Source organism: Elaeis guineensis, chromosome 10 (genome assembly GCF_000442705.2).
Source record: "Elaeis guineensis isolate ETL-2024a chromosome 10, EG11, whole genome shotgun sequence".
In the NCBI taxonomy this organism is placed as follows: domain Eukaryota; kingdom Viridiplantae; phylum Streptophyta; class Magnoliopsida; order Arecales; family Arecaceae; genus Elaeis; species Elaeis guineensis.
In genome coordinates this window covers 71,110,640-71,137,878 of record NC_026002.2, presented here as the reverse complement: position 1 = coordinate 71,137,878, position 27,239 = coordinate 71,110,640, and the positions used below count along the sequence as shown (strand labels likewise).

Here is a 27,239-nt window from a genome sequence, read left to right as displayed (position 1 = left end):
ACCGGAGTCGCCGGATTTCTTTGAGAAAAAAGGGGGTTTCCGGTTCCGTTGGATGTTTGGGCGCCGGTGGTCACCGTCAACCACCGGTTTGGCCCTCCTCTTGTCGTTGGGCCACCCCCTGCCGACGGCCACCCCACGCTGGCTGCGCTACTGGTCGGAACTCAAAAGGAGGGGACTTGCCGGTCCCTTGTTTTGGTCAAAGCAAGCCCGGGAAGAAGAAAAGAAAAAGAAGAAGAAGAAGGAAAAGAAAAGAAAAAGAAAAAAAGAAAAAGAGAAAAGAAAAGAAAGAGAAGAAGAAGAAAGAAAAGAAAAAGAAAAAAAAAGAAAAAAAAAGAAAAAGAAGAAGAAAAATAAAATAATAATAATATAATAATAATAAATAGGATTTTCTCTCCTCTCTTTTCCGTGAAGAAAAAAAAAAGAAAGAAAGAAAGAAAACAAGAAAGAAAAATAAAATAAATTAATTGATAAATAATGATATAAATAATAAAATATGAGAAAGAGAGTTTCTCTCTCTTCCCTCTCTCCCCTCAGCTTGAACTAGTATTTCTCTCTCCTAAGATTTTCTAGAATTTTGAGAAGAATAATGATGATATTAAATGATCCTCGTCATGAATTTTTGATCTGTGATTATCGGACGGTACACCAACATCCACTTTGATCAGATCAAGTATTTTTAGATTTTATTTCTCATGATTTTATTGAATTATCCATATGATAATTTCAGCATGATTTGGATCGGATTTGTTGAATCATATTATCTGAAGAATTCAAGATGAGTTTTCTCTCTCTAAAATATTCTCTCTCTTGATTGATTCTCTCTCTAAAAAGGTTAGTGAATGAAGAATTTTTTTTAATAGTCTTGATCTAATTCTAATGAAGAATCCTGATCCATGATTGTCAGACAGCGTACTGCACCCATCTTGATCAGACCATGAATCTTTAGATTTGATCATCCATGATCCCGATTTAGCCATGACTTGATTTGATCATATTGATTTCACCAATCGAGATATTAGATCAATCGTACTGTTGGATTATGTCACCTGATCAATTCAAATTGTACCTCATGAATTTTTTCTCCTCTGATTTTCTCTCTCCACTTGATTTTATGAAATTGATGAAGAAACCTCGGTCCTATCACTTCGAATCCGATTTGATCTGATAGTCAAACTTTGGATCGTTTAGGTCCTAATTAGATTTTGATTAGATAAAATTAGATGATCGGACCCAATCTAAACCGTTGAAATATGGTATTCGTATTCTTTCTAATTATTGAAATTGATTCTGTATAAGATTGTGGATGTTTGATCATGGGATATCGCGATATGATCTACGAACATAATTTTTGAAAAAAAATTTATAAAATTATGTGGATTTATTGAAATGCGTTCGAGATAAATGATGTTTCACTTTTTCTAGATTTATCGGCAAATTATAATGTATTTTTCTGACATGATTTGTGAAACGATGCATGAATTGGATGAATGATATTTTATTATGAAATATCTTATTTGAAATGTTATGATGAAGCGTGATTGAACATATTGATTTCATGATGCGTTATATTGATTGATTTCGATACTACATGATTATATATTTTATTATCGAAATTAGAATATAAAACATGATTTATGAAGAATTCTGATATAAGAACAATATGAATTGACAACCTGACTATGTAAAGGATCCCGCCAATGGGGGCATACATGTTGGCAATTGATTTATCCTGAGGGTTCATGTCGCCAGAGAGACCAGCGACAAACCGCCAGAGAGACCAACGGTTCCGAAGGACTTTGCTGCCAGATGATTCGTAGCTCACCGCAAGAAGATACGCGGTGTTATGACCTTGCCACAGGAAAAATATGGTCATAGCTCATGATTGACGAAAAAAATTTAAGAACGAAAGAAATTGAAATCTGAAAAAAAATTTGAATTTTTGAAAAAAAAATGAATTTGGCATGAATTATGTTGCATAATTGAAATTGATTTCGAATTGATGAACTCTATATGCTTATTTTCTATAAATGATTATTTACTTAAATACCTGATAAAATCTGTTGAGAAGTGATCATTGCTTACTGGGCTGTCTAGCTCATTATCTCATATTTTACTATTTTTACGGATGTTGAGGAATTAAGATGATACAAAATATGAATGGAAGTGTGATTAGAAGCAGAATCCCTATACTTTTATTTTAGGTTGAAAGTCTTATTGAATTTGATGTAAGGTCTATGAATCATTGTTGAATTTATTGAGATATTAAAGAAGAAATTTAGATCGTTATGTTTTGGATTTGAATTATTGACTAATTATTCTACTGTTATTTTAAGATAACATGATAAGATGCCTTGCATGCTTATAGGAAGAGTTTTCTATGAGTATGCGGCAGTTGCCATGACCCTCGATTCACAATCTCGAGTCGGGGGTGTGACAATTAAAGTGATATCAGAGCATTAGTAGATGAACTAAGATGTGTATAGAAGGAGTGTTAGTGGATAGACACTAAGAACATTATGGTGTAGATCTTTGATGATTGTAGTGGGAGAAATCTTTATGAATTTTTGGTTAAATATTGAGATTATGTATGAAAGGATCATAAGAGATTATGACATATAGAATTTGAAATATGATGGATGATCTATTGATCATAATATGATTAGTTAGATTTTGATTGAAAATAATTACAAAAGGATTGGCATAAAATTTTATTATGCAATTGTGGTTATTAATTTGATCATTGGTTATTCAAGTAAATCATAAGTTCAAATTTGATGTGAGAATAATACTATAATATTACTTCTAGTTGAGAAGTTGACTTTTATTGGCAAGATAAAGATTTGATGATAAAATATTGTTCCAGGATGGACTAAAAAAAATCTTTTATGATGCTTGATTGGAATATTTATCGAAATTGAATTTGATATGTGGATTATATATAAAGTGGCATATTAGGATGAATGCATATTTAAGGATATTGCAAAGAAATCTATTTCTTATTGATGAAATCGATTATGAGATTGTAGAATATTCATCGTACTGGAATCTTTAATCATCATCCTTAGATCTAAATAATGGATCTTATTATGTCTCTTGGAGACTACATAATGTGTATGAAATTTCAATTTAAAGATTTTGCATCTAAGTTGATTAAGAGATTTTCTGATATTATTTCTGAGGTTGTTAATGAAAAATTGATATCTTTAGATTAAGATAAAAGATCTGATTTATATTTATTTCAGATTAAGGGATCCATGTGAATTTATAATTTAGAAATTTTGGATTTAGAAATTGATATAGAGTTCCTTTGCTTTTGTTAACGAGGTCCCTAATTGAATCTACTATTAAATGAAGATTTGATTTTTTGAAGTTTGTATGATTATTATGAAAGGATTTTTGATAGATATTGAAAATCCTGATGATAGAAATTTTAGAAAAAAAATAATGATTTGAAATTCTTATATATTCTGATTTTGTCCAAATTTGGAGGAGCATCGAAGGATTTTTTCTTCATTGATTTGACTTATAAAGATTTTTGATTATCGAATTGAATTGATATGAGAATTAAGATTTGATTCATATTGATTATAGTAAATCTATATGATGATTTAAATATGATATTTGACTCAAAGGTTAATCAAGATTATTGTATACCAGTAGAAGTAGGAATGAGAATCAGAAGTTAATCTTTGGCTTCAATTGAAATTTAAAATTTAATTTTTTTTTCTATTGATAAGATAAAGAAATAATTTGATCAAACTTTTTTTTTTTGGTAAAACTAAAAAATTTTAATTGTTAGATCAGAGTACGCAGTGGAAGCATGGTAATCTGGATTACTTTGAGTAAGTCAGGAATGTTGACCCTTTGAGTTAAAGAATTATGATAGATGATATGATTTGATACAAAAAATTTATTGATATTAGAAAGAATAATATTTTAAAATTTTAAATTATTTTAGATATCCTAATGTGATTTTTAAAAGTAGTGCTTCCACCTACTATGCTAAAAAAATATATATATATTTAGCATCCTAATTCTAAGATGAGTGGACCCTTAATTTTTGATTTTAGATTTAGAATATTTAGAGATAAATTTTCTCTATCCTAAAATTGAATTTTATAATTCTCTATTTATTAGAAAGAATTTGAGATCATTTATCGAATGATGATTTTGATCTTAAATTATTATACTCAAATATTTAGCTCCAGAGTATAATAAAATTTGAAGTTTGAACTCTTTTGATCATTATTATTCTTCTAACTGAATGGAAAAGATTAAGATTATCTATTGATATTGATGATTATTCTATAAAAGATGGATTGAAGTTATTTATAATTTAATTTGATAATGAATCGGTTAATTAAGAGTTGTTAATATTTAGATAAAGAAAATTGATATACTTACTTAGAATAGAGATATTAATTTTGATTATAAAAAAAATATAGTTTTGATTTAGACCAATTTTTGAGTTATTAATTTTTATTATGGAATGACTTAATGATAAAATTTGCTTCAAGAATTAGAATATTTAAGAGTTTGAGGGTTTGAGTAAGAAAATTTCGATGACTAGAAATAGTGATATTGATTCAATCAACAATAGTGATATTGATCTTTATGAAATGACTTAATGATGAAGTTGTATCGAGAATTAAATATCAAAAGTTCGAGAATGAGATTGAAATGATAAATTTTCAACTTTTGAAAATACGAATAAGAGAAAATATTTTTGAATTTTGATTGATTAGGATATCATCAAATGATTCATAGAAGTATGTTTTCCTATCTTATGATGGGTTGAAAATAAGAATGGATAATATTTAGAAAAAAAAATGAATGATGATGATGAATGAAGTTCTTATGCAAGAATAGAGACATTGATTTTCTTCTATTTACAAGAGATAGATTTGATTTTGATCTAGTCATAAGGTATTGAATACTATTTTATAGGGAATGAGAGCATAATTTTGAAATTCTTGAAATATTAAAAATCTTTGAGATATTGATCTTGATAAATAAGAAAATGAATGGTTCCATTTCAGATAGATATTGATGTACCGATTTTTTTTTTCTTATGAAATGATTTAAGAATGAATTTATATTAAGAATTAGAATATTGAAATATTTATGGATAAGATTCAAGTAAGAAACTATGAAGACTCAAGCAAAAAAAATTTCGAGGACGAAATTTCTTTTAGAGGGGAAGAATGTGATCACTCGGTCTTATTGGGCCCAGAATCAGCCAAAGCCCAAATGAAAAAAAAGAAGAAAAATAGAGGAGAAGAACTCTCGAAGGGAGTCTTCTTCCTCCTCTCGCCGGCTCCTAATCGGAGTCGGAAAAGATCCCTCCTCTCGCTCTATTTAAAGAGGAGATCCCTCCTCTCTCCCTTCCACCGAAGATCCTAAGCCCAGTCGGCGGCAATCATCGAAAAATCACCGCGAAAGACTGACCTGTGCCTGTCGAATTTGCTCGTCGGAAAAGCCTCGCCGGCATCGGAGGTAAGCCTCCTTCCCTTCCTCTCTTCTCCTCTTTCCTTTCCATGCCGGTGTGCATGCTCGCCGGCGACCGGAGTCATCGGATTTCTTTGAGAAAAAGGGGGGTTTCCAGTTTTGTTGGATGTTTGGGCGCCGGTTTGGCCCTCCTCTTGTCGTTGGGCCACCCCCTCCTGCCGACGGCCGCCCCACGTCGGCTACGCCGCCGGTCGGAACTCAAAAGGAGGGGACTTGCCGGTCCCCTGTTTCGGTCAAAGTAAGCCCGGGAAGAAGAAAAGAAAAAGAAGAAGAAGGAAAAGATAAGAAAAAGAAAAAAAGAAAAAGAGAAAAGAAAAGAAAGAGAAGAAGAAGAAGAAAGAAAAAAAAAGAAAAAAAAAAAGAAAAAAGAAAAAAAAGAAGAAAAAGAAGAATAAAAATAAAATAATAATAATAATAAATAGGATTTTCTCTCCTCTCTCTTCCGTGAAGAAAAAGAAAAAAAAAGAAAGAAAAAAAAGAAGAAAAAAAAATAAAATAAATTAATTAATAAATAATAATATAAATAATAAAATATGAGAAAGAGAGTTTCTCTCTCTTCTCTCTCTCCCTTCAGCTTGAACTAGTATTTTTCTCTCCTAAGATTTTCTAGAATTTTGAGAAGAATGATGATGAATTTAAATGATCATCGTGATGGATTTTTGATCTGTGATCGTCGGACGGTACACCGACATCCACTTTGATCAGATCAGGTGTTTTTAGATTTTATTTCTCATGATTTTATTGAATTGTCCACATGATAATTTCAGCATGATTTGATCCGATCGATCGAATTTGTTGAATCATATTATCTGAAGAATTCAAGATGAATTTTCTCTCTCTAAAATTTTCTCTCTCTAAAATATTCTCTCTCTTGATTGATTCTCTCTCTAAAAAGGTTAGTGAATGAAGAAATTTCTTTTAATAGTCTTGATCTGATTCTAATGAAGAATCCTGATCCATGATTGTCAGACAGCGTACTGGCACCCACCTTGATCAGACCATGAATCTTTAGATTTGATCATCCATGATCCTGATGTAGTCATGACTTGATTTGATCATGTTGATTTCACCAATCGAGATATTGGATCAATCGTAATGTTGGATTGTGTCACCTGATCAATTCAAATTGTAACTCATGAATTCTCTCTCCTCTGATTTTCTCTCTCCACTTATTTTATGAAATCGATGAAGAAACTTCGATCCTATCACTTCAAATCCGATTTGATCTGATAGTCAAACTTTGGATCGTTTAGGTCCTAATTAGATTTTGATTAGATAAAATTAGATGATCGGACCCAATCTAAACTGTTGAAATATGATATTCGTATTCTTTTTAATTATTGAAATTGATTCTGTATAGGATTGTGGATGTTTGATCATGGGATATCACGATATGATCTATGAACATAATTTTTGAAAAAAAATTTATAGAATTATGTGGATTTATTGGAATACGTTCGAGGTAAGTAATGTTTCAATTTTTCTAGATTTATCGATAAATTATAATGTATTTTTCTGACATGATTTGTGAAACGATGCATGAATTGGATGAATGATATTTTGTTATGAAAATATCTTATTTGAAATGTTATGATAAAGCATGATTGAACATATTAATTTCATGATGCATTATATTGATTGATTTCGATACTACATGATTATATATTTTATTATCGAAATTAAAATATGAAACATGATTTATGAAGAATTATGATATAATAACAATATGAATTGACAACCTGACTATGTAAAGGACCCCGCCAATGGGGGCATATACGTTGGCAATTGATTTATCCTGAGGGTTCATGTCACCAGAGAGACCAGCGACAAACCGCCAGAGAGACCAGCGGTTCCGAAGGACTTTGCTGCCAGATGATTCGCAGCTCACCGCAAGAAGATACGCGGTGTTATGACCGAAAAATATGGTCATAGCTCATGATTGACGAAAAAAATTTAAGAACGAAAGAAATTGAAATCTGAAAAGAAACTTGAATTTTCGAAAAAGAAATGAATTTGGCATGAATTATGTTGCATAATTGAAATTGATTTCGAATTGATGAACTCTATATGCTTATTTTCTATAAATGATTATTTACTTAAATGCCTGATGAAATCTGTTGAAAAGTGATCATTGCTTACTAGGCTGTCTAGCTCATTATCTCCTATTTTACTGTTTTTACAAATGTTGAGGAATTAAAATGATACAAGATATGAATGGAAGAGTGATCAAAAGCAGAATCCCTATACTTTTATTTTAGGTTGAAAGTCTTATTGAATTTGATGTAAGGTCTATGAATCATTGTTGAATTTATTGAGATAATAAAGAAGAAATTTAGATCGTTATGTTTTGGATTTGAATTATTGACTAATTATTCTGCTGTTATTTTAAGATAACATGATAAGATGCCTTGCATGCTTATGGGAAGAGTTTTCTATGAGTATGCGGCGGTTGCCATGACTCTCGATTCACAATCTCGGATCGGAGGCATGACAGAAGATCTCAATCCAGACCTTGAGGCCATCAGGTCCAGCCAAAAGAGCTATCCACCCCATGGGCAGTGCCAAAAAAACAAAAAAAAAAAGAGAAGAGAGCAGATCAAAATCAAACTGAGACAAAAATAAGATCAATCCAAGATTAAAATCAAGCACATTCGAAGCCGATCCAAAATCTAATCAAAGTCAAGCCAAGATCAAAATAGATCCGGGCGAGATCAAGCAGATCTGAGGTGAGGTCAAAATAGATCCGAGGTGAGATTATATAGATCCGAGGTCAAACTCAAGACCCATCCAAGGTCAAGCTCAAAGTAGATCCGAGGCGAGATCATGCAAATCCGAGATGAGATCATATAAATCCGAGTTAAAAATCCAATCCATCCGAGGTGAAGTCAAGACAAATTCGAGGTAAAAACCCAATCCATCCGAGGTGAAGTCAAGACAAATCCAAAGTAAAAATCCAATCCATCCGAGGTGAAATGCAATCCATCCGAGATGAAGTCAAGGCAAATCCGAGGTAAAAATCCAATCCATCCGAGGTGAAGTCAAGGCAAATCTGAGGTAAAAATCTAATCCATCCGAGGTCAGATCAAGGCCCATCCGAGGTAAAGATGCAGGCCAATCCGAAGTCAAAATTGAGTCAATCCGAAGCTCAGAATTAAGCCAATCTGAAGCCGGATCAAAGCTGATCCGAAGTGCTGAACCGAAGTCTGATCTTGGTTGAGCCCAAGTCGAGAATGAAGCTGATCCAAAGTATGGAATGAGGCCAATCTAAAGCAAAAATAGGCCCAAACTGAGACAATGCCCCAGTACAAACTGAGGCAAATAACAGGAAGGAGTTAAACAAAGCCCAAAAGCTCTCAAATAGAGCCCAAAAGCTCTCAAACAGAGCTCAGAGCTCTCATGGTAAAAAACTTTCAGACCCTATCTATTATTCTGTATTATTTTTTTTGAACAACAAGTCTTTAAGCACTTAAATTGAAGTGGAGATAAAATCAAGGCCACAAAGATGAGAAGGCTAAGATCATCAAAAGATCAATCTAAGCAAATCAAGGCCAAATTGAGTCCAATCTGAGGTGAGATCATACAAATCTGAGGTGGAGATCATACAAATCCGAAGCCAAGCTTATAACCAATTTGAAGTTAGACTTGGATCAATCCAAAGTCAGACCCAAGTCTGATCTGAGATCCAAATTAAAGCAGATCTGAAGTCAAAGTCAACCTAGTCCGAAGTTAGACCTGGGCCGATCCGAAGTTAGATTAAGGCCGAAGTCGAGGTCAGAATCAAGGCCGATCCAAAGTTAGATTAAGGCCCAAGCCAAGATCAGAATCAAGGCTGAACCAAAAGTCAGAATCAAGGCCAAGCCGAAGTCAAAATCAAGGACAAGCCGAGGTGAAGAGTGCTTGAACCAAGGAAAATAAAAAGCTAAGTAAAACCAAAAGATTTTCAAACAAAATCCCTTAAGGTAAAAGGCCCTCAAGCCTTTATCCAGTATATATTCTATTTTCTTCTTTTTTCTTATAGGACCATAGGTCCCTATGCCAAAACTAAACCAAGGCAAAGGTCAGACCATGCTGAAGGCTAACCTATGAGGACCCCCCACAGCCCTTCTCTCTTAAGCAAACAACGCCGACGAAGAATGGTCCTTCGCTCTTAAGCGAACAGCATCAATGAAGAATGACCCTTCGCTTTTAAGCAAACAGCGCCAACGAAGAATGGCTCTTCACTCTTAAGCAAACGGCGCCAACAAAGAACAGCCCTTCACTTTTCAGCAAACAGCACCAACGGCCCTTCACCTTGGTGAACAATGCCTCCAACGGCCCTTCACCTTATGGTGAACAACACCTCTAATGGCCCTTCACCTTTCGGTGAACAGCACCTTCAACAACCCTTCAGCTCGGTGAGCAGTGACCCCAACGGCCCTTCATCTTTTGGTGAACAGCGCCAGAAGAAAATATCCACTACTCGAAGAATGAATTTAGGCCCAAAGATTCTTCCAAAATGGGACATCGACGACCGACATCATATGAAAGACAAAAGTTGGTCTCCAAGGACCTCAGCAACCAAATTAAAGTAGGAGAACGCTTCATTTCAATTGAAACAGGAGCATACGCCCCACGTCTTTGGCTGCTTTGACTTGATATACTTCCTTCGTCTGATCCAATTCTAAGTCGAACTCGAAAGTAGGGAGGCTATGTTGGGGGGTAATTTCACACTAGCCGAAGACGTAAGACATATGGGGACATAAAGCCATATCAAGGTTGGCCTAGTCTTGATTCTGTCACATCATCCCATTAAAATATGAAAATAATTAGGAGTAAAAGAAGGGCCTCCATTCTCAAAACAGCTGGTTGTCAATCCATGCCATTAATGGAGGTGGGCCCCACATGCTAAAAGGTGACACTACCTATTAAATCCAAAAAATCAGGAAGCCCAACATGATTTCCGAGGATATTCAATGGAGGGCGAAAAGATCTCTAACAGCCACTCCCTGTTTCGCAGCTTTTCAACCTCCACTTATAAATAAAGACCTAAAGAGCGACCCTCGAGGTACGTGATCTCTTCTCTCCCAAAATGCTCACTCTTTCCTCTATTGAACAAAAATTTGACTTGAGCATCGAAGGGTCCCCGCTAAAGCCAACTTCGGTTAGAAACTTCTTTTGCAGGTCCTGCTGCCACTGCCCCACCATTCCCGACTTGTAATCACTCCAGCCATCTCGACCTCGAGACGAATTTCTGCATCAATAGGATGATTAAATGTTGAGGAAAACAATAGCAGGCTATTCAATACTCCATGGATGAAAATACAAAGCCGACACAGAATAAATGGAATAAGGTTGCTTTTTATATAATTCTTACTATTGAAGATATTTTGTTTCTAAATGTGCCGATGACAGAGCCACCACCTCCTTTCCACTCCAAATGAGAACCCTTGCTTAACTTTTTCAGGTAACATATGTACAATTCCTAAATGACAACTATAACAATGTATTTTTAGAATTAATCAAGGCTTTAATTATTCTACCACTTGCAAATGCCTTATCTAGCTTTACAGACATTTAGGCAGAAAAATAGCCAGTAGGAGTGTATATATCATAAGATGGGATGCAGGAATTTCGACTACTCGAGGTCCCAATATCACTAAATTTTCACTGTGGTGTACTGGATATCTAGTATCAGTATATTGATATGGGATACTACATCAGTATTATGCTTAGCGATCATGCTTCAATCAGTTCGCTATTTCAGGGAATCTGGAACATAAAACAATGCTGTGTTTGACATTCACTTTGTTGTGCATCTTGCATACAATGCCATCATTGATATAAGTGTTTCTAGAAATCTATACACCATTTGCCACAAACTGATTCCTGCTGTGTGCACTTTGCAGGTCCTCAGCATAGGACCACCATGGAAACCGCCGAATACATGCTAAGCAATGCATGTTGATGACATGCACAAAGATGTAGCATTTTGCATCATTATTCAATTCAGACTCTCTAGCATTCTTCATCATCTAACTGTGATTCATGAATGAACAGCATGCCAAATTCAGGGCATTCACTTGATTCTCAACAGTTCATTAATAAATAGTTGCTTCCAAAAAAACTACCATTACTATGCAATATAGTTAATTCATCTAGATACTTGAACATGGTTGCCTCAACATTTGCTCCTAAATGGTAATTCATGGTTGAAGTTTCTGCTGTTCTTTTCCCTTCACCACAACAACTCCTAACACTTACGAACACCAAGCATCAACACAAGGTTTGAGAGGCAATTCAAAGATCACAAAGTATCAAAGAACTCCTCAGCACACAAAAAAAGTATCAATTAGCATGTATCTTAACTATAGGGTTGACATTGCCCCAATATGTCTCCTTTTGTGTGTGTTCAAGTGGATTTCCATAAACCCTCACTGGTATTCGCTAAGCCCAGCAAATTTCCCATCACATTTGTCTTGTAATCGTAGTTAAGAATTCAAACTTCAACTACATCAAGCATCCCATAATTTGCAATGACAAAGGACAGATCGAGGAACAATTATAAATTAAACTCGTCTCATAAAGAAACAAAACCGGAATTATAAATCAAAATAGTCTCCAAAAAGAACAAGAAGAAGAACCGGCGAAACAGGGAGCACGAAAGGCACGACGAAGTGGTGGCGATCAGCTCGAACCTAGGACTCTGGAGGTTCTCCTTCCGCCCCGTGAAGAATAAACGATGACGTTGACGCTGTCCCCACGAACCCCGCCCCGACCGTCACCACGATCTCCATTCCGTTGGCGGAAGAGGAGGAGAAGTAGGGGTGGGGGAGGAAGGAGGAGGAGGATTATGCTGTTTCGCTGATGGATTTTGTTCGGCTATTCACTTGGGTGGAATTGAGGGAATGTCTGGTTCGCGACCGAAATCGAAACAGGAATCAGAATTGATTAAAATAGAAATTGAAATAACCACATCCCCCAGCTATTTGGTTTATAAATGAAGCTAGTCGAAGTTCAATACATTACACGAGATCTACAAAAGAATTTTTTTTTAAAATTTGATTAAATTAAAAAATTATATATTAATAATAAAATAATATTCAGTAAAATTTTAAGAATCATTTTATATTTTTAACTACTTATATAAATAAATTTTAATTATAAAAATATAATAATATTATATATTAATAATATAATTTAATGTAAAGAGGTGTTCTTTTCAGATGGTATAATAAAACTCATTTGATAAGCTGAATTGACAATACACCAATGCTCCTTTACAGAGTGTTGTTATATATATATATATATATATATATTATCAGAATCTAAATTGAATACGGTTGGAAGATTTCGAGGGTGCTTGATATATGGCCAAAATCGAAATTGTAATCAAAATTTGAATAGATTGAAATAGGAATTTGAATGATCGTATCCCAAAGTATTTAGTTCATAATTAGAATTGAAAGTAGAATGGAGACTTAAATCTTTGAGAGATGGTTAGGATTGAATTTTAGGTTTCACTTCGGAATTAAAATCAAATCTAATCAAATAGTTGGAATAGGAGTCATCCATTCATATTCTCATTCTAGACTCCAAATCTCCAAAATCAAATATTCTGGATTCTTAGGAAAAAGTTGGGATTATGTCATTCATATTCTCATTCTAGACTCTAAATCTCCAAAATCAAATATTCTGGATTCTTAGAAAAAAGTTGGGATTATGTTCAGGGGATTGGGCCATTCTCGTTCCATCCCAAAATAGAAATTGAAATAGAATTTTCTTCAACCAAATGGTTAGAATGAGAATCACTCATTCTCATTCCTATTGCGACCCCAACTTCTCCCAACTAAACACAGACACTCTCCAAGCGAAGAATTTTAAAAGTTTGGATAATAGATGGGGTTTTGAAAACTTTGGCAAATTATCGTAAAGAGTAGTATGGTAAATGTTATAAGTTACAACGATGTCTACTTGTATTTCAAAGGCTTCTACTATTGCTCTAATCAAATTGGAATTGTGACTTAGTTAACTGTATTAGGATAAAAATACTCGATCAAGTTAGATCAGGTCAAACTAATTGGAGAAAAGATGGTTAGGATACCGTACCATCTGCTAAATCTTTCAGACATTAGCACGCGCACCCCTTCTTATCGTACCCTTGTAACCGCCTTCAAATGCATCCATGCATCCAGCATCATTTTGTTATAAAATTGGAACCGGACAATATCAGTGAAACTAGTTTCTATCCGCATATATTTTATGAACCTTCTCTTATATATTTCTAACTTTTTCCAGTTTTTCCCGATTTCATTCGGAAGCCAAGAGTTTTGAGCTTTTTATTTATCTGTTGCTATAATGGAATTTCTTTATTGTCTAAAACCAGCATCTTAATTTTCTTTCCTTACTTGTATATAGCTTGAAGTTATAATTGTATGGATAATCTAAAAAGAAATATAGAAGAATATTTTTGAGATTCAAAAATAAATGGAATTTACAAAGAATATTTTTGAAACCCTTACATCTGTGTGTGCATAAAATTTACAAGTATTTATTCCTTGCTTTAAAAGACTATTAAAAATTTAGGAGGCGTTTGGTTGGTAATCGAAATTAGAATGAGAATGAAAATTGAAATGGCCAAATCTTCCGAAGCATTTAGTTCGTGATCAGAATCGAAATCGGAATGAAAAATTGAATCCATAGAAGAGAATAGGAATTGAGCTCTATATAGATTGACCCATTCTCATTCCATCCCGAAATCGAAATCGGAACGAGACTCCTCCCAACCAAATGGTTGGAATGGGAGTCATCCATTCCGATTTCGATTTCAGACCCCCACTCTTCCCAATCAAATACCTTTTTAATGGATAGTCGGAAAAACAAAAGCTCCTTTATAGTTTGTACATCATTAAGAAGGCCACCGATTTCTTCAGAAATAGATGACAAGATGCCGAATGCCAGCGAAGCCCAACCTTTGTTTCATGTGAAATGGAGGAGTCAAACTTGTATACATCGATGACACTGTTCATATAACCCAATATAGCAAATTGATCATAGGGACCCCAAACGGACCTTTAATTCTATGTACAATCCCATTACCATCTCTCCGTCTCAGAGACTGCCATATAAAAATCCAATTTGTTAGGCATCTCTAAGCATCTTCTTGGATTGTATCTCTAGGATATGCTCATCATGTTTTGATTTTTGCGCCATTTCAGACCGTGGGTCTCCTGGACGTAGCCCTCTCATCTAGCCAGGCCACAATGTCGGAAAACACAAGTTCAATATTTTCAAGTGGTTCGCCAGAGGTGAGAGCATGCCACATTCCAGGATACAGCTTGAATGTTTTGTCCTTGCTTGAGGATGATTCATAGAGCAATTTGCTCACCGATGGATCGGTTACGGCATCGTCTCCACCATGCATAACCAAGAATGGCAGAGAAACCTAGCAACATAGAGAAGATGCAAAAATTGAAGTTCGGATGGTGCAATAAATGACTACAAATCGACTTATATTTGGATTTGTAATGACTTAGTCAAAGTCCTTGACAAGTCCTAATGAACAACACCATGCACACAATTAAAGGGAACTTTCTCATCAAATGATCTCGGTCCCTTCTAATTATATATATGTCATTGGTTAAGCAAGATAAGCTAATTGGTAGATATAAATCATACAGCAACGCTTTTTTAATGAGACCAATTACAAAAATTAGTCTTCCTTCCAAGAAAATTATGAAGTTGGTCTATAAAGTGCGAAGGGCGACTCTCATAAGTATTTGTTGTCCCACTATTATTTGTCATAGATCAAGAGAGTCATGCATCGGTTAAATGAGAGGATAATATGCTACGTGAACTATCATACAGACAAAAGCAAAGCAAATAAATTTTGATGCCAAAAAACTATTTTCTATCTAATTTAGTAACATTACATTTCTCCTTGGAAACACAGTGCGATATATTTGATTTTCTAAGCTATATTAGGATAGATAATATTTATTTTCTTAAGTAATTGTCTCATAAAAAAATATTTTCTGAAAAACTGATTTTACCTAAATAAAATTTATGATGTTGATTGATGAATTGCAAGGAAATCGGAGGAAACGGCCCCAACAATCAAAGTCGTATCCGTAATGATAACTTTTTACTTTTCCAAAAGATAGATACTGAAAGTGTTGCTTTATTTTTTTTTAACTTCTATCTCTCACTTGCCTCAGGGTTGATTCTACGAAAGTCCACAAACTATCTCCAATGTACTCCATAACGTTGACCGCCATCCAACCTGCTACCAAATTTATCTTCCTAAAAACATGCCTTACCGTGAATCCAGCACATCCAGAGAGAAAGGTAAATATGTCCCGCAAGAAGAGATTATTGGACGCCCTTTGCAGAGACCTCTCAATCTAAGACACCACAACAATTGAGTCACTCTCAACAGCTATATGGTCCCCCAACACAGTTTGTACATAGAAAACTCCAACCCAGATTGCACGGAGCTCCACTTCAGGAGCTATAGTCTCAGTCAAGTACTGACCCTCTACTGCCATCAATCTGGAATTGAGCCCATGTATGATAAAGTCGGCTCCATCTCTCCTATCCCCAATGCTCCCATCAAAATTAACTATCATATATTCTAGAGAAGAGAGCTTCCAAACAATGAACACCTAGTAGGTCGCTACATGAGCAAGATGGAATTCTTAGGTCTCCAAGGGCATGGAGGTCGAATCAATCAGCTCCCAGGCCAAAATCGAGGTTCCCTCAAAAGTGATCCTTGTTGGGCATTTTCTGGACTCGAAAGCAATGCTGTTCTTGGCTAACCAAATATGCTGGGCTATATAGGTAGCTCGAACAGCAGTCTCTCTAGACACATCGTCTCCAGCCCTCCACCTCAAGAGATCGATGAATGCCCCGATTGGATCCTCTGCTTAGACGATTCGATGGTACAAACCAGCTAAAAATCAAATCCATCTGGCAGATGGACAAAAAAAAAAGTATGCTCCACCGTCTCCTCCTTCTCATAGTTAGGGCAGCTCACCTGAATATCTATGCCTCTCTCCCTCAGGATGTATCAGGTCGGGAGTCTACCTTAGATGACCTTCCAAAGGAAGAGACTCACTCTTGGGTGCACCCCCGATCTCTAGATCCAACCTCCATCCACTTGCCTGATGGCCTCCGATAGGTACAAGCAGTACAGATCTACTGTAATTGGTCTCACTATAGTAGAGGAGCCCTACACCCTAGAGTCTAGACATCGGGGAAAAGGAATAGCCAAGGACATCACCCGTCTATCCAACAACTCTCCAAAAAAATGAGTCACAATAATTGGGTCCCAACCTATACCCTCAATAAAAAGGAGCTCACTAACCCTCATCTGGTCAGTCACCTCGGAGCTCACAAATGTCGGCCACTGGGTCAAGGGTATATCCACAATCCAAATATCATAGAGAATGCTCATGGATCACCCATCACTAATAATCCATCTCGTCTAGGGATTGATATCTGAGGCACCAGCATAGATCTCTCTTCACATAGCCAAGGCCCTTCGACTAACCTAGGTCTCTCCTCCAACTGTCCAAGTACCATACTAGGTCCTCATCATTATGCTCCATGTGGAGTCTAGGTGTAGAATAAATCTGATAGCGTACCGAGCAATCAAGGCCTCCCACCTAGCTATCAAGGACTGATTCCCAAACTACCCTCCTGCTGATGTTGACACACCACATCCCAGGCCACCAGATATACACCCCCACCACCACCAGGCCATGAATCTCACAGAAAGCTCCAAAAGAGTTGCTCAATCCTTAGCACTGTTGTCTTAAACAGGATAGCATTTGAAAGTAGATAAACAGGCATAGAGCTAAGCACTGACCTGACTAGGGTCACTCTACCCATCATCGATAGGGTTCGAGCTTATCAGTCCTTTAGCCACTCTCGAACAGCACACATCATATCTTGACATCGAGTCTCCTTAATCTATGTTCGGAGATGGACACACTCAGGTACTGCAAAGTCCCATTGTGCTCAACAACCCCTAGTCTTTCCCTGATGAAATGGTGCAGCTGCATTGGTGTCCTTGGACTAAAGTATACTGCCGACTTGAGAATATCCACTTTCTACCCGAGGCTCCATAATAGTCCTTAGGATCGATCCGAAGCCACAGCACTCTGGATAGTAGCCCGGCTCACCAGCAAATAGTCATTTACAAAAGGGAGATGGAAAATCGGTTGGGCCCTTGGACCTGGCACATAAGGGACAATCATCGGCTCCAGAATGCAGCATGAAGAGCTCTTAAGAGAGCATCAGCACACATAATAAAAAGATAAAAAGAGAGAGGGCCATCTTGCCTCAGCCCCACATTAGAAGAGAAGAACTTCGAGGGCATCCCATTGATCAGAATGAAAAATGTCGGGCTTTGGATGCACACCATGATCTAAGCAACCCACTGGGAATGGAATCCAAAGCACCACAGTGCCTCCTCGATGAATCTCCAGTTCATCCGATCGTAGGCTCTCTTCATATTAAGCTTAATCGCCATGAGCGCCCTACGGAGTGGAGCACGAACAAGGTCATGCATGAATTCTTATATAATAAGGATGTTGTCCGATATACTGTGACATCCTATGAATGCCCTCAACTTTGGATAGATCAAGTGTGGAAGAATATACTTCATCCTGCAGGCCATCAGCTTAGCGCATAACTTATATATGGTCATGCACAAGTTGATAAGTTTGAAATGCCCCAGCTTAGATGCATCCTGTCTCTTCAGTATGAGGATAATGAAAGTCTACTGCCAAGCCTCCAGAATCTAATCTATAGAGAAGAACGCTCGCACTGCCATCACAACCTCAGAGCAAATGATAGGCTAATAATACCTAAAAAAAAGTGAAGAAAAACCATCAAAGCCTAGAGCTTTATCTTCTGTCATCGACCACAGAGTCCCTCGAACCTCCTCCTCCGTCACCTCACCAATAAGATCCCTATTCTCCTGCTTTATAACCCAATGCTCTAGGGCAGGCGCATTGAAGATCTAACTCATTCCAAGAGGTGCCGTCCATCGGGATCTGAACAAGCTCACTATCTCCTGTCTGATCGAATTCTCATCCATCAGCCACTATCCACCGACTTCCTCGTATGTCGCCAAATGGTGGTAACCTGATAGAAAAATCTCATATTATGGTCCCCATCCTTGATCTAGTGCACTTTGGATTTCTGCCTCTAGAAGACCTCTTGTTGTCTCAAAAGTGAGTGATGCTCAGACAACAACCCCCGAAGGGAAGCCAACTCCCTAACTACAAGCCCATACTCCTGCTCCTGGAGCTTAGCAATGGATGTCTCAATGGCCTCCAATCTCCTGAAGATGTTACCGACCTCCTCTCTATTCGATCTTCGAAGCCTCCTTCTTGCAACCTCCAGTCTCTGAGTGATCCTGTACCTGATATCTTCATGGATTGGCATGCACCAGACCTCCCTCACAATATCCTAGGATCAGGGGTAGAAAAGCCACATCTTCTCAAACCAGAAGGGGCTGTAATGAGAGAGGAGAGTGTCCGTAACAAATAGCATCGGACAGTAGTCAGAAGCGATCCGTAGCAGATGACGAACCACATGAGCAGGATGGGACTGATCTAAGAGAATGTCGTCAGGAGCTTATCAATCCTCTCCCAAACCTTGGCCGCTCCCTAATGGTTATTGCACCAAGTAAATCTAAGGCTGACAAACTTAAGGTCCACAAGATCATTAGCGTGGATAAAGTCCCTGGACTCCCAGGCCTCCACATTATCAATATAAGGTTTGCCCCCTCCTTTCTCATGAGGTCCAACAATACAATTGAAATCACCCTCCACCACAGCTGGGATCCCCTGGTTGATTAGGGTTGATACCTCACGCCACAAGGCATGGTGCACCATATGATCAGTGCTCGTATACACCCCACACAAAAGCTAAATGATCCCATTCATTTTAGAAATAATAATTATAGCTTGCTAGTCACATTGGTGCATCACATCCACAAAAGCTGCATCATTTTTTCAAATAACAATAGTCCCCCCAAAGATGCCCTGAAACTTAATGGCATAGATCCCCCAAGTAGTAGGGAAGCAATGTTAGATATGCTCCAAGCTCTGCCACGACAATCTTGTTTCTATCAAAATACACAGATCAAGATCATATTGCTGCAATTATCTCCTATAAGAAGAGTGAAAGACTGATTTCCACACCCCCCTCACATTCCATAATAGCACTTTCATGGGGAACTAGGTGTAGGAGTAGGAGAGCCTTGCACTGAGACACCCCCTTCACTAGCTGCCTGATCCCCCTTCACAGCCTTCTCTTGGTTCTCCAAAGTGCATAGAGCCTATTTGACCCAGCCCACGGCCTCCTTATGAGACAAGCTGCTTGGCCCCTGCTCCTGAGCCCCACTCCATCTTTTACTGTACCCCACGCTCATCTTCTCGCTTGATGGGGGCTCCTTGTTGATGTCCGTGCCTGAGATCGGCTTCCCTGTTTCCACCCCAGGTCACTACCCCTAGGACTCCTTCGCCTGACCACTGGAGATGCCCACTCCATCCGTACACAGATTACTGTGACCTTTTACCACACCGTCAGTTGAGCTCCACCCATTCTCGAAATCTACATCGTCGGCCAGCTGGTGTGACGCTCCCAGAATGTTGGTGGAAACCACAGCCAGAGGTCGCTTCGCTCCCTCGAGATGTCCACCCCCAGATCGGTCAAGCTCTCCTCGATTCAGCTCAACATGCAATCCCACCTCAGCTGGTTCAGAAATAGGCTAAATTATTGCTTGGACCGACTTTCGAACTGGGCTACAAGCTCACTTCAGGGAAGACCCACCAGCCTCCACCATATATGGTCGTGTGGGCTTGGGCCTGGGCTCACCTCGACGCCCACCTCCATTGCCTCTGAGCCAAGGCCCAACTTGGACAGAACCCTGAATCCTGTGCTTCCCTCACCGTTTTCGACTAGGGCTGAGTTAGGGCTCTCTCGAGCCTTCTCTGATGAATGATGGTGGGTGAATTTGGTTGGCTTTTGCCTGCCATCGAAATTCAGCGGCAATCTGGGGAAGCTAGCCAGTGGATGCGGCGAGCTCGGCCAAGAAGGGGATGAAGTTGGAGCCGACGAATCTGGATTGGAATCGATCATCTTTCCCACTTTCATCGAAGCCCTAGTTGGTTTAGGCTGTTGGATTCTTAAGGTAGCCACCCAAGGCCCCATCTGAGGCCTAATAATCTTTGGCAGTTACTCACTCTCTGCTGCTGCTTCCTCCACCATCATGGGGCTCGTGGGGAAATTTTTTGGTTGAAGCCCATGACCCCAATCCACCCTCTCCTCTGATGAGAAGCTGCAGTCACCATCATCGTGGCCCATCTGCCCACACCGATAGCACACCACCAGCATATTCTCATACACAAATGGCTGCCAAAACAACCCTACACTCCCTTTGATGGACACTTCTAGTTTCAAGAGTTCCTCCGCAGAACCTCCACCCAGATCCTAGCAAATTCGAGCTTCCGATAACGATCAGTAAAGTCATCAAGGCCGATAGATTTTTCGGCCTCCTCTACAATCTATCGGCCTCCTCTACAATCCATAACAGCATGTCCTTATCCCAGTAGTCCATCGACAGGCTAGGAAGTTGAATCCAAACCATTATTTGTTAGATTTTGTTGACCCTGGGGACAATTTCTGGAACCCACAGATCCACCGCCATGAGTTGGCCGGTGACCAGCTATGGCTCTCCATCAAGCACCTTCATGCAATCCTCCTCATACGAGATGGTGGTCCTCCGCTAGGCCAAATAGTTTCGGATCATATTGTAATTGCCCTTAAGCTTGAACTTCCTTGCCACCGACTCTGATGGCACTCTTCAGCCAAGACTACGGGCTAGCACTGAAATGTTTCTCCATTGGCTCTGAGTAACTTCCAACTTCTCCTCTGGGAACTCCGGTACCTTGATGAAGAAACGTTGGAGCTACTCCTTCTCCTCTGATGTGATCTGATGCTCCATCCATCGGGGTTGTCTCGATGGCCCCTACACAACATGAGCCCATGAATATTTCCCGCTGCTTGGCTCCGATCAAGAACGTCCACCATCACTCATCCTTTTCTCCTTATCCGCCATTACCATCCCTCAATCACCCGACAATCATGACACACCACCCGTTGGCCCAAATGCCTCAAAGGTCGCATGGAAATTGATGAAACACATGATCAATCGCACCTAGGTGTGCAACCATGACATTGAGTATTCTATTCAAAGACAGGATAACCTCTGAATTAAGAACTCCCAACAAACAAAGGCACCCACAAGCTCTGTAGTGGAGGATAAGGTGGATATCCAATACGTTCTCATAAGGATGGATTGAGGTTAATTGCTTCAATTAACCTCGATACTGGTTTTGTTGTCTATCTCATCATCGAGAATTTGTGACGCATTGTGAGGTTAATTGCTTAAATTCTCATGCAATGCCTAATGTCCACTGATCCACTTCCCTAGTCCTAAATGTAAGACAACAAAACAATTGGCTCGTATCTTAGGTACCCTCTACCAAGGTTTTAATTAACGCATTATCCCATTATTACATGGCCTCCATAAAAAACGTCATTATCAATAATAATAGTTACAACAATATTTTCATCATCTTAAAATAATAACCTTAGAATTTATAACAGTCTTTTAATGAAATACAATGGTATCATTTTTTTCACCTTTTTTAATTATATAAAATAATATATTTGTTGGACCAATTCATGTTTTGAGAGAATTCAGGGATGAAAATATATCAACTAAAATCCATTTTCATATCTAAACCTATTCAAATGCGGATACAAATTTGAGCATTTAATTAATATTAATATCCATAAAAAAAATGAATATGGATATATTGGCCCAGTCATTATAGGCTTTGTAACCACATTAGTATTACAAAAGATACAACAGCATAAAAAAGGATCGAAATTGGACCCACGCTATGAGTGGTAGAGCCCGATCATAGATTTTGAGCTTTTAGATTGCAGCCTATGTTTTAAGCTAGAAACGGCAGGCTGAACATACATTATGCTAATATGTGCGTAATTGAATTTTAGTCAAATGTAATATTGATTGTACAGAAGGATCATATATAGGTGTTGCATATGGATCCAAAATTCCCTTGGATTAGCCTTAGAAGGTCTCTTTGTTGATAGGCTTTGCGTGGTAACTAAGTGATACCAAGTCTATTGGTACACCATTAAAAAAATATATCAACTGAGCGGCAAGTTCCTTCTAACCTAAGTTGATTTTACTCTACACCAGAATTATTATTACTCAATATATAACTGGTGCATTTTAGGTGCGTTTCCATCTTACAAACAAGAGGAGAGTGGCATGTCTCCATAACTAGCCTTGCGCATGGTCCTACCTCACCAGACTGTGGATCAAGCATACTTCTCTCTTTGCTTTGTTTTAATTTTCTTTTTTTAGGGATTGGTTAAACCAGATGCTCAAGAGCAACTTTTGTCCATATTTTTCTAATGATGTTAGACGTGCATATCTAAGGAATATTTGCATCCATAGCTTCAACTTAATTAATTTCCATCAAAATATTATGTTGGCACCTTACGGAAGAGAGGTCACATTCCATCATCCAATCAAAGAGTCTGCATGTAGATAGGAGGTGTATCATAGTCTGGCTCCTACGGACGTGTGCCAATATTGTGGGTCAAAGGCTCGTGATTCAGATGAATCGACTCCACTTTCACACATATAAGATATTATCTGTTTGGCCTCTGTCTATTATGGCACGGGGTCTTACAGTTTTGCACTTCAAACAATGCCTCACAAAGAAAAGAATATCTCATTTCATATAAATTAAATTTTTTCTTGACTCGTAACCGACGTGAGACCGATGATGCTATTCTTAATAATGACTTTTAATATAGTTGCTCAGATATCAATTTCAGTGGATGGTATATGAAATTAGGGAAATAAAATGAGCTAATTAAGCCTTAAAATAAAGGAATAAATTATAACTAATTGATCAAAGCTTATGCTGGTCGTAAGAAATATATTACCTGGTTTAGGTTCTTTTCAATGTCTAAGCTGACCATGAGAAGCTCATGGGCAGTCTGCAAGCGGGGTTTTCCCTTGTAGCAGTACGGATTAGAGCGAATCTACCAAACATGATTCATTCGTGTACAATTAGCAGCTACTCATCAAAAAGAGAGAAAGGGAGAGGAGAGAGAGGGATAACAGTTCAAAAAGAATGATATGTCATGGATGTCCAAGTGCGTTCACCTCCTCTCTTTTTTCAGGATTTTTGACCGCAGCATTAATAATATCCTGTGTGGGGACTATTTTCCACGTTGGTACGATGTTGCACAACTTTCTCAAAATGCTGACCACGATCGGGTGAGGCTTCATCTTATCAGCAATCTATGATAAAATAATATTAAAGAAACCAAATAAATAACTCCAATTAGCTATCGTTTATATTAAGATAAGATAGCTTTTTTTTTTTTTTTTTTCTGTAGCTCTTAGCTAAATAAATACTCCAGGATGCTAGACCAAGAAACAAAGATATAACTTAACCATAAAGAATTAGTAAGTAACACCTAAATCCATATACTGTGTTCTACCTATATATATATATATATATATATATATATAACAATAAAACAATATATTATAAGCCTTGTGAAAAAGTTATGGAAAGAAGAAGAAAAAAGGATGGAAGACCGAAAACCTTGCACATGGGAGCAACCAAAATGGCACCCTTCCAATAGGTTGGCTCTTTCCTGTGGAGGAGAAGAGCCACTGCTCCTCCCATGGACTCGCCAATAAGAAACCTTTGCTTCTTCTCATTCTCCTGTCTCTCTGATAATTTCCAGAAAATAGAAAATTATAACCTCAAGTAAAAAAACTATATATATACATGGATGATTGCATTCTTAAGGAGATAACACCACCACTTGGTAGCCAAATATGAAAAAGAAAAAAAGAAAAAAGAGTTCATACCACAAACGCTCATAAAATAGTTAGAGCAATTGTCAACGAGGGCATTAAAGCTTGGTATGTATCCTTGTAATCCAGAAGATTTCCCATGACCCTCGTAGTCCAGTCCATAAACTGCATAACCTGCCTTTGCTAGCCGAATTCCGGTGTCTATTTCATAAAATATTAATACTCCATTACAAATTATATTCACTTTAAATTTTATAGAGAAAAGGATAATAACATGTATATTTAGATTCAAAAATATAGAAGAGGAGCATAAAATATCCAGATTCGGTGATTACCTCTCATAGATATGCTACACTCCATTCCATATCCTAGCAATTCCAGCCATAAAATCAAAACATATAGATTTAGAATAGTAACAAATCGACAAGATTTTGATTACATACATGAAACCAAAACTTGAGAACTTACATACCGTGACATAAAAAGATCAAGGCTTTCGGGTCGCTGTTCTCCGGCAGCCATCTGCATGTAAAGAGCTTTAATCCATGGGGATTCGTTATAAACTCCTGAAATCACTTGCACAAAGAAGAAGAAAAGAAAATAAAAATATAAATAACAAACAAGATAATCATCTAGATCGATGTTACCCCAAAAACTGAAAGATTCTGATAGCTAAAAGCTAACCTCTTCATATCTGATATTCTCGTTGTTTTGAGCCTGCAAAGTTCATAATAACATGTTCAGAAAAAGGAGGATCCGTACATAATATTCAGGAGCGGGGAGGGCGGTGGGAGAGAGATATAGAGAAAGAGGAGGGAGGGGGGGAGAGAGGGAGAGGAGTATTGTGTGCTACGTGATAAGCGAACGTACCATGAGAAGGAAGAGTCTACAAGAATATGGAATTGTTAGGAGGAGAGGAAAAAGAGAAGAGAGCGCAGAGGATATAAGGAAGGGTGGGAAAGAACAACTAGCTCGTTTAGATATGAAGCGATTGCATGTGATGGGATTTAGTCCTTGCTCCCCATCCCTTTAAATATGAAATGAGATGAATGTAATTGTGGTTGTAACTCTGTGGTGGTCATAGATACATAAGCGTGCACCCAACTAACCAATTCTGGCCCTTTCTTCGCTACATTTGATCCAAATCAATTTTAGCTCAAACTTCTTCCAATTTATATAACTCGACCCCTTACTCAAAAAGAAGCAGACATATCCTAATTTAATCTGATCTAATACAGCTAACTTCTACCTATCTAGATTTTTGTCAATGTTATTCTTCGATAAAAATGAATTTGAAGTGGATATGTTGCGCTTTTGTGTCAAATACCATAATTTCAAGATTGGTTGGCAGTGTGACATTCCATCCCCCTTGTTTTGCGTCCAATGCCAGTGACCAGGGTGGTCGGGTGCAAATTTGAATGCCCACGTATTTTGACTGCGATGGATTGGTTGGGTCAAATGTTGGGAGTTGCAGAGGATCGGGCTGGGGTGAGCTGAAGCTAGTCAAAGGGACACCCCAACCCGAGCAGTGGGTTGTACATGAGACAGGCCGCCACATTTTCTCATACACGGTTGTCTCTTAATCTTATTCATTCACTTAATAAATGCATTTGCTTGTTTGTCTGATATCTTTATTTGAAAACTAATTAAAGGGATTCCTTTGTTTGTCTGATATCTTTATTCATTCCTTAATTTCGTTCACATAAATTCCGCTTTGTGGTAGTGTCTTTCCGTTTTTTACCAAAGACGGCCGTAGTTACTAATTACTAGCTACCACGTATATGGAGGAAGAAAAAAAAAAAAAAAACCCATGACCACTTTGGACTCGTTTGATCCAAAGAAAAAGAAAAAAAAGAAAAAAATGGTCAATAAGAAAACAGAGAATATAGCTACGTTTGTTTGGAATTTTCAAAAGAGAAATGGAAAAATAACTTTTTTATAAAAACAAAATTTCCATATTTCATGAAAAAAATCATAAAGGATACAAAAAAATCATTTTTCTATGGGCTGAAATTTCTTTTTTTTTAAAAAAAAACACTCTTAAAATTTTAGATAGAATGGAACAAGATCTTTCCCTTTATCAAAGAAAAATAAGAATTTTACATAATTTTTTTATAAAAATAGATGCTCAACCAATTATAAGTCAATTTAAAATATGCAATTTTTCAATCAATCAAACATATAAAAGCCAATTTTTCAGACATTATATATCCAACTATCAGCTTTCCAGTGAGGTGAAAATTTTCCTGCAAACCAAATAATTTCTGGATGAACACATTGATAGTTGAGCTTATTTTTATTTGTTGCACACCGGTGTTTCTCTTTCTTGAATAGAAACTAAACTATTTGGAGTATGTAGTCTTGAAAGAGTATGTGTGATAAACAAAAAAAGAAAAGGGAGTATGATATCTGCAGACCAACTTCGAAACCATGTGGTAAGGATGGACGCGTGAGATTATACATAAAAGATCTAGTTATTCACACTATAGAAATATAGAATATAAAATAGGTACATAATTTGGAGAGCAACAAATTTTTGCAGTCGAAATTATAAAAATTATGTCCGAATTTTTTCTAGGCAAAAATAACTTAGCATCATCACCAAGTGTTTGCTTGGATGGTATTACCCTTATCCTAGCAAGGTGATAAGAAATTCAATTGCTTTTAAAGTTAGCTTCCATAGAGGATAAAGTGCATGGAGGATAGAAAAGGTGGGGTTAACCTTTCATGGTCTTTACAATTATAAAAAAAAAAAAAAAAACTTTGCCATTATTTGTGTTGCTGCAGATTCTCGGCTTCG

At 37.4% G+C, this 27,239-nt stretch overlaps 1 long non-coding RNA gene and 1 pseudogene across 1 annotated transcript in view; both read right to left on the bottom strand.

Moving 5' to 3' along the window:
• The window catches only part of LOC140852138 (uncharacterized), a 32,622-nt gene extending 20,191 nt beyond the window's left edge, over window positions 1-12,431 (bottom strand). Inside the window, exon 1 of the long non-coding RNA XR_012135065.1 lies at window positions 12,129-12,431. This is a non-coding gene — a long non-coding RNA (uncharacterized lncRNA). The remainder of the gene's footprint in view (window positions 1-12,128) is intronic.
• Window positions 12,432-14,439: 2,008 nt separating this feature from the next.
• Window positions 14,440-25,546, bottom strand: LOC105035144 (caffeoylshikimate esterase-like; annotated as a pseudogene).
• Window positions 25,547-27,239: the final 1,693 nt, after the last annotated feature.